Raw genomic sequence first — 9,266 nt, forward strand, 5'->3', positions numbered from 1 at the left:
TGTAGAAACAAAACTAATGCATGTCAGTAACATTGCCGTTTCACATCTAGTCTGCATAACATAAGGAAAATAAGCGTCTTAAGTTCTTTATGCTTTCTTATAAGGTCACCTACCTCTTTGACAGAAACACGCGAGGACGAATAGGACCAGTGCTCCGACGTCTCTGTTATGGCTTGTAAACCACAGGACGGTGGTCAGGAGAAGTAGAGAGAGGCAAACTGCAAACCAGAGAGAACTGCTGAACGGCTTCAGGAAGGAGTTTAAATAGAGGGGCTCCCTGCGATGTTGTTTGATGTACACACTAAATCTGGAAGTAGGTACATTATTTGTGGTAGAAATCTTAAAACATCAACTTTGAAAAATCTCTTAAAGTATAGTTGCTAATAACTCCAACATTTTTACCATGTTTCTAGCTTGCAAAATTGTTGAGAAATGTGTGTTTTTACCCATTACTGGACGTTGACAACCTTGTTAATATTCTTAGTCAAGTAGCCATTTCAAGTAAAAATCATTTCCAAGACAATTGTGTACGCTCATCACGCCACATTTTCGTTGGTTGTTGCATTACGTACGATACGGTGATTGAAGGTTAAAAATTTTCGTCAGTATTTGCGTACTACGCAACACTTTCATTAGTTGCGTCAGTTGGGTTGCATGGATAGGAGATATTTCCATTCATTGTAACATGTCTTACCTAGTGATGGGCAGTCTGAGACTAAGTCTCGAGATTTCTCGGGATTTCTCGAGACTAGCGCAGGCACTATTTCTCGCGAGAAATTTCGAGAGATCTCGAGAGCGTTGTGCCCGCATTGTGCGGCGAGCAGCGTGTCGTAGGCCTACAGGTAGTCAGAGCTCAAAGTTGTTTGTGCCAAGTATGCGAATAGTCAACCACGGGCCTTCTCCAGTTCGTAAATACGTGTCAACAAGCGACTAGGGCATTCATTTTTAGCGAGGTCTATTTTGGGGCAGTATAACATAGTTATAAAGGATACGCATTTTGTCATTGTATGCACTGGTAGGTACGTGAATGAGTGGTTTAAGTACGGAAACTGATGGCTACTGTAGGTACACGTAGGCCTACCTGGATACTAGAAGCGTGCATTATTCGAACTCGAGACGAGGCAAGATGCGCCTTGTTGCATATGCAACCACCATTACGCATGAGTGGAATATGTAATCTAAAATGCTTCAGTTTGTTCCAATTCTTTCGACATATAGATGTACATCGTTATCAGACCCCACATTCAATAACATATGCCCACTGCTTGCGTTTACCGATATTTTGGTGACGAAGGAAATAATTCCTTACAATGTTACAGAGTATTCCCGTCATAATTAGGTAGGCCTACTTCGATATATGACGGTGCAATGTGAAATTGTACTAGTTGTAAGCGACAACTTGAAGACGATGTCCGAAACGCAACGTAAGTCATGGACGTCGGTTATTTTGAAGAGATGCCACATAGCGCAGCTCGCTGTGTTGTTTATTCAAAAGAAGTAAAATACGGTACGTCGGCAGAAATACTTCTGGGATGATCCGACACTTAAAAACACATAATATGAATGAAAAGGAATAGTCACAGAACACCTCCGGCCCGGTCTGAATCAGAAGAAGCTACCCTGCCGACAACGATTGTGAGGCATCCAGGTAGGTTTACATTCTAATAACAGTTATTAACAAATTATACGGGTTATTCAGCTAAGAAGTCCACCTGAAATAACTCGTGAACAGTTTAAGATACTGCCATTTTGTCTTCGCTTTCGTTAATGGTATTAAGGGGCTCAAGTTCAACATGCAGTGCTTTCCTAGGCTTTTTGACAAAATTTATCGTCACACATGTTTCCATATAAGAACTGCTGAAAATAACTATCAAGCTTACACTCGTAGTTACTAGGACGTTGCGTCGCACAGCTCGCAGCACACGAGAATCGATCTCGAGAGCGTTGCCCATCACCACTGCTGAAAGAATTGGAGCAAAGTCGGGCATTTTAGATTACGCGTTTCACTCATGTGTAATGGGGGTTGCATATGTAGCAAAGCACATCTTTCTCGTCTCAAGTTCGAATAATGCACGCTTCTAGTATCCAAGTAGGTGTACATCCTATCTACAGTTATTCACAAATTATGCACAGTTATTCAGCTAAGATGTCCACCTCAAATGAGCCGTGAACAGTTTAAGCTACTGACATTCGGTTTTCACTTTTGTTAATGGTTTTGAGGGGTTCATAGTTGAACATGCAGTACTTTTCCAGGCTTTTGACAAAATGTATTGGCTTACACGTTTTCATATGAGAACGTTATAGCACGCAATAACTGCCAATGATATACTATAAAGTTTACAGTCGTAGTTACTGGTACGTTGCACAGCTTGCACTACAGGAGGATCGGTCTCGAGATTCTCGCGAGAGTTTCGAGATCTGCAACGTCAGTCTCGAGAGTATCGAGCGAGAGCGTTGCCCATCACTAGTCTTACCTTTATAGGACCAGCTGACGATATATCGTCAACATCCACCGTTACCAAAAAGACCGACTGACGATACATTGTCAATGGCCGCACTAGCTGAAAAGACCAGCTGGCGATAATTCGTTGATCGAATGAACCTGAAACATGTTTGAAAGTAGCTCTTTGATTCAAAATATCTCTTTTTTGACATTTCTTATGAAAAAAGGTTAGACATTTGAACATTTCGGAAAAAATCATATTGAAATCTTCATTATAACCTAGATTAGGAATTTGTGAAAAGAGAAAATTTTAAAATACCCTTTGGTCTTTTTCTCAACATCGCCTGGTCTTTTCAGCCGTACACTTCTTGAAAATGCCAGGTCCTAAAATGGTTAAATAAATAAACTAGAATTCAAATTAATAAAGACGATAATTTTGAAAAGGAACCAGAAGATAGAAAACATAAAGATCATATAAAGCTTTCATACCGAATGCGAGCAAACACTTACTATGATGGTACAAGAATAAATAAGACATTAACCCTTGTCTAGTCACGCGAAAATTATTACGTCACTAGTCGCGCACGGAGGTAACCTCCAGGGTTAAAAATGCGCATCATTTTCGTCCTTTGAGATGTTGTTTTGACTTGTTCGTTTGCAGTATTCTTCGGAATAATTAGAAGAAACTCTTTTAAGTACTTGTAGGTTATTTTTACACAGTTTGTTTGATCTAAAAGCAGAATACTGTAGACCTTAACTATGTCGAATGATCTTATGATATTAAATTCGTGAGACTCGCCATTACCTACGACGATCACATCATATGAAATATGAAATAATATTTTTCTAAAATAAGTTTAGAAGAACAAAACAACAAGGTCATTGACCTCCAAAATAAAAAATTGTGCACTAAGATATAAGGTAATTTAATCGCACACGGAGGAAACGTCCAGGCGATGTCACTCGTCAAAACAATGATCCCACACTCGCACACAGGATGCACGATCGCGCCGAAATGCTGACAGGACGAGTCCAAATGAACACGGAGAAAGGTATAGGGATGGGGAGACCCACAGTTCAACTGGGAAATTCAGTACCGTGCGAAATGTAATCGGCCCGGAGGAAATCTCCGTGAGCGACTAATTAAGGGTTAAGAAGAGAGATAGAACGAACGCTATCACGAGCATAATTTGTCATAATAAGTGCATATATATTCTAATGTGTGTAGTTCTGTAACGAAACAATCGCGAACGAGTGTAAATAATGGCGTCAAAATGCCAAATAGTTTTATTATAGTCGACTCTAGCACGGATATTTCGCATATAGATCTTTTATCTTTCATATTAAGATATGTAGGAAAAAATGGAATGCCTATTGATTATTTCCTTTTATTTTGCCTAGCCCAAGACACAAGTCTCAAAAGCCAAGTGAGGCAATGATGAATGTTTTGGTTATAAATATTACTGATATTACTTGGACTGCGGAGGGCAATATTATGGCAATGCAAGCAATACTTCAGGACGACACACAGGTTTACAGACCCAAATTAAAGAAAAAGTATCAAAAGCGCATTACGTGTACACTCTTTGAATTAAGTCGGCACTAGGGGCACAAACTGTTATAAGGAAACATGTTACTTATACATTCCAATGCAAAATATTTAAAACTTCTTCTCTAGTTCTTCACAACGCTGGGAACTACTTGTTTTCTTTCATATAAGTAGGAAACAAAATAATAGGAAGCAGATCAGAAACACGTTGGTCAGCAAAAGAGAAAGAATGTATATGACTAAATGAGAAGTGGGGTAGTGTAATCAAGGCAATCACACATCTTTCCGATAATACCCATGAGAAACCACTGGTGTGAAATGAGGCCTCAGGACTTTTGGATTAACTGAGTGAACTAGAGACAGCAATCATAATAATTGTTTTGATTTTATAGTGTAAGCATACAAATACGAAGAGTCGACATGGATTATATGAATCGCTTATGGAGTTCGTAAGTTTTGTTCGTGCCGTTTATGACTACTATGAACATCAATTTACAAAAAAACTTATATGGATTACGAAAGTAGTTTTAAATGAAGAAGATGACATAAAATTCATGCCGAATATATATGGGCACTGAAATTATTCTGACTGGTAGAAACACATTTTCATTTTTCCTATGTTTGATAAATAACACGCCGAATTAGTGAGGAGAAAGGAAAGTTATAAATTAATGTCCAAGGACCGTCATAATTTTCAGCAAATTTCAGGAAACTTGCGCAGACATTGTTTCTAACTGAGAATCATCCTTTACAAGCGAATGTGTACAATATACAGGACTATTAAAGGCGTATAGAAGTAGTATTAAATCGAAATGAGTAAATTCCTATGGAATGAGCTATTTCAATTTGTGTTTCCAAATGTTGAGATTGCTCTTAGAATATATGTTTGTACCGCACTTACAAAGAGTTCAGCAGAATGCTCGTTTTCTGCCATTAATAGGCTCTACACTGACTGAAGATAAATATGAACGTCTTGTCTATCTTTCACATCGAAGCCGACCTCCTGTCTGATGACCGTTTCATCTCTGAAATTTTGATCAACGAGTTTGCTGCTGTCAAAGTGATATGAAAACGTCTTCCATTGAGATTAATTTCAACCTTAAAGTTTATCAGGTTCTGGATACAGTACGATGGTTCCGCATGTAATTTTTAAATATTTCTTGTACCGTGTTGCATATTCTGTACTTCAAGTAGTTTCTTACATCGAAGGCCACATTAAGATATATCAACTGGCGTAAAAGAGCCAAAATAGAAAACATGCCGTTATATGCAACGTGCTCTCCTGGGCGTTGCAGAAAGCAACATGGGGTTCATGCAAGCTAGACTAATGCAGAGTGCATTGGACAGGTAATGGAGTTAGTAAGAGAGAAATCGTTTCCGTAATATTTACGTGTAAAGAGATACGATAATACGATAAAAAGGATGCAGAATAGCGAGAGAGCACCGAGGGATTAAATACATCCGATAAGGAATATTTTTAATGTTTTCGACCATCATTCCTTCAGGTGAATTTAGAATTATTGCAAACTGTTTCATCATGTGAAAATCAGCTCCCGACTCTTTGGCGTGGTAGCCTATACTCATTTACATTACACTCATTCTTAACGAAATTCTATTTTAGCTATGCGATCAGCATACATTTCCTTACATTCTACGGTATTCTGTTATACGAACAAAACCTCTGCGATTGGATTCTGAATAAATATTTAACAAATTTTCTCGTACGAGAGAGGGAGACTTTTATAAAATATATTTACTGAATCCATGTCTTGTGAACTGAGATGAAGTCTTATTAAATACCTTTTTAGCGAGCTCGATAGCTGCAGTTGCTTATTTGCGGCCAATATCCAGTATTCGGGAGATAGTGGGTTTGAACCCCACTGTCGGCATTCCTGAAGATAGTTTTCCATGGTACTGATATCATTATTCTAGGAAATGATTTAATTTTCGGTATATTTCCCTTTTCCAAGGACATATATTTTCCTAGCTTCCAGTAGATAAATGTCCCTCTATTGCCGTTTCTCCCGTAGGCACCAAAATATACTGCAATTAAATTATAATTAGCATCCAAAATAATCATTCAGACTTAGAAACATACGTATATTATTTGAGAATATAAACCCATTGCTTGAAGTGGCTATAATTACTAAATGTTTTCCAATTATTGGTCCTACAATCCGACTCGTTGGCTGAATGGTCAGCGTACTGGCGTTCGGTTCAGAGGGTCCCGGGTTCGATTCCCGGCCGGGTCGGGGTTTTTAACCTTAATTGGTTAATTCCAATGGCCCAGGGGCTGAGTGTTTGTGCTGTCCCCAACATCCCTGCAACTCACACACCACACGTAACACTACCCTCCACCACAACGACACGCGGTTACCTACACATGGCAGATGCCGCCCAATCTCATCGGAGGGTCTGCCTTAAAAGGGCTGCACCCGGCTAGAAATAGCCACACGAAATTATTATGATTATTATTGGTCCTACACAATCTGGGAAGTTTAAAGTACTCCAGAATACATCCGTAACATCACACCATTTCCCAGTTAGCGGGATGAACATATATAATTCCAATAATTCTTGTATAATAGCGCTGTATACAATAACTATAATGATATTTGTATTACGCTTACTCCAATTCGATAACTGAAATCTATAGATTTGTAAGAGTCTCTAGTTGTCGGAAATATGAAACTTAATAAAAATGTAATTAAAAAGTTAGTCGACTTCTAATTTTATGACAATGTTTCCCGGCCAAAACTGTGAAACTTCGTGGGAAGCTTCTGGCATGCCTTTCGCGAAGAATGAAGAGGAAGATGAAATGTGAAAGTGTGACTGCCAAAGATGGGAATTTGAGGATGAGATGCCTTTTTGATGCTATATTTGAAGAAAAGAACTGCTATGGCATCCATCGATTTTAATGAAGAGGAGGCACATGATGATAGCTCTAGTGGAAATAGAACGGTCCTCAGCACTTAGCGATACAGTTCATAGAGCATCGTATCTGAAACCAGTCACACTGGTAACCAACAAACCCAGTCCCGCTATCCGAGAAATTGACGTCCCATCAATGAAAAGACGACGCCCATTTCCAAAGAAACCAAAACCTCTAGAAAGATCTTCATATGTGATGATGAAGTACTATATCAAGTAATCAAGTAAAGATATTACAATTTTTCTCATATGGCAACAACCATCAGAGGGTTTTTACCACGCCAGAAAATCATTGAGAAAAAAATGAGGCATTCCATTGACTTCAAAATTAGAAATATGTTAACCCAACTTGCATCACGATCAGAAGTGGAACAATACTTAATCCTTGTCCATCTACTTGTAATTAGGCGAGTGACTGCAGCAGATTTCAACAATGTAACGATAAAAATTTGTCTTAAATTAATTTGATGCTTGCTCAGGGATATGCTATGATACAAATGTAAGTATAAATGCCATACATTGTTACAAACTGTTACAGTAGAATCCCCGATGACAATAAAATTGTTTTATAAAGACATTGTAAGGGGTTTACCATCGGCCTATTTCATAAAGAGTATCATGATGGGTTTTTTTTACCACTACTCACACGAGAACGTGAACACCCTGGTAATCCCAAACAATTGCAATGTACATGATATTGTATGATGATAACAAGATTTTTATACGTTAGAACCTATTTACGAAGTCGTAAGTGCCGATTCACTTCCCGTTTCCATTTGAATCACGCGCAGCGCCAGCTGATTACAACCCCATTGTGAACTACAAAGTTGGGCATTTTGCATAACTAGAGCTTGAAGGGGCAAATGCTGTGAGTACTGTGAATATGAGCACAATTCCTGTGTGATAACGGACTGCTGGCCCGCTTCAAACGTCTTCTCATAAATTTCTTCTCAAATCCCAAAGATGGGAACATGCAATGCGTAGTCCGTAGCAGTGAGTAAGGCACAGGTCTGTTACCACATGACGTTGTTCTTGTCAGTGGCAGGTGTAGCATAATAATTGCTTAATGAGCCAAAAAGGATTTTACAATTTGGTTCCCGTCGCACCGACACAGATAGCTGTTATGGTGACGATGGGATAGGAAATGGCTAGGGGTGGAAATGAAGTAGCCGTGGCCTTAATTACGGTACAGCCTCAGCGTTTGATTTGTGTGAAAATTGGAAACCACGGAAAACCATCTTCAGGGCTGCCGACAGTGGAGCTCGAACCCACTATGTCCCGGATGCAAGATCACAGCTGTGCGCCCCTAACCACACCACCAACTCGCCCGGTAAGAGGATTTTAGCTGTTTGCTTACAAAATCGACTTTTACTTTCAGCTTGTGTAGTTGGAATTATTAATCACAATTCCTACAACTATGTTGGCAGGATGGGTGTGTATATTCCTTGGTGTAGAGGAGAGCGTTTGTTTTAAAGATATATTACCAGTATGTGAGTTCATTTACATTTTAAGTGTTAACTTCATATTTGTTTTCACGTCAGTTTATTCTATATAATATTATTAACAACTCAATATAGGCAAACTGGGCTCCCGCTAACATATTAAACGACTAAAGAGCAACTTATACATAGGTTTTTATATATTTACTGTTCGCTCTGTGTGCAGCCCCAAAGATTTTAATCACACGATGCCACTGTTCTACACCGGGCGTGTTGACCGTGCGGTTAGAGGGGCGCGGCAGTGTGCTTGCATCCGGGAGATAGTGGGTTCGAACCCCACTGTCGGCAGCCCTGAAGATGGTTTTCCGTGGTTTCCCATTTTCACACCAGGCAAATGCTGGGGCTGTACCTTAATTAAGGCCACGGCCGCTTCCTTCCAACTCCTAGGTCTTTCCTATCCCATCGTCGCCGTAAGACCTATCTGCCAAGAAGTACCACTGCACTACTGCATTCATATCTAAATACAATTTTATAAATATAAACTTACATCAGATCAAAAGCTAGTTTTTCTTTAGGATTTGTTTTTTCTTTGTATTGTTCAGTTATACCATTTAAAATTTTAAGAAGATCGTTCTATTGGTACTGGGGGAAGCGAAAACACTGAATAAACTATTTCTTCATAGTCCATTAGTTCCATTAGGCGACATAGACAGTGGAACAGTGCATGGATTATATGAATGGGTTGTGTGGAGTTCGTAAGTTCTGTTCGTGCCGTGTTCGAATCCTATGAACAACAATCCACGAAGAAAACTGATATGGATTACGAAATGAGGAAAGAATCGTAGACTTCATGCCGATTAAGATATGGACACTGAAATTATTCTGACTGGTAGAGAGAAATTTA

This window comes from Anabrus simplex, chromosome 1, assembly GCF_040414725.1.
Source record: "Anabrus simplex isolate iqAnaSimp1 chromosome 1, ASM4041472v1, whole genome shotgun sequence".
Classification (NCBI taxonomy): domain Eukaryota; kingdom Metazoa; phylum Arthropoda; class Insecta; order Orthoptera; family Tettigoniidae; genus Anabrus; species Anabrus simplex.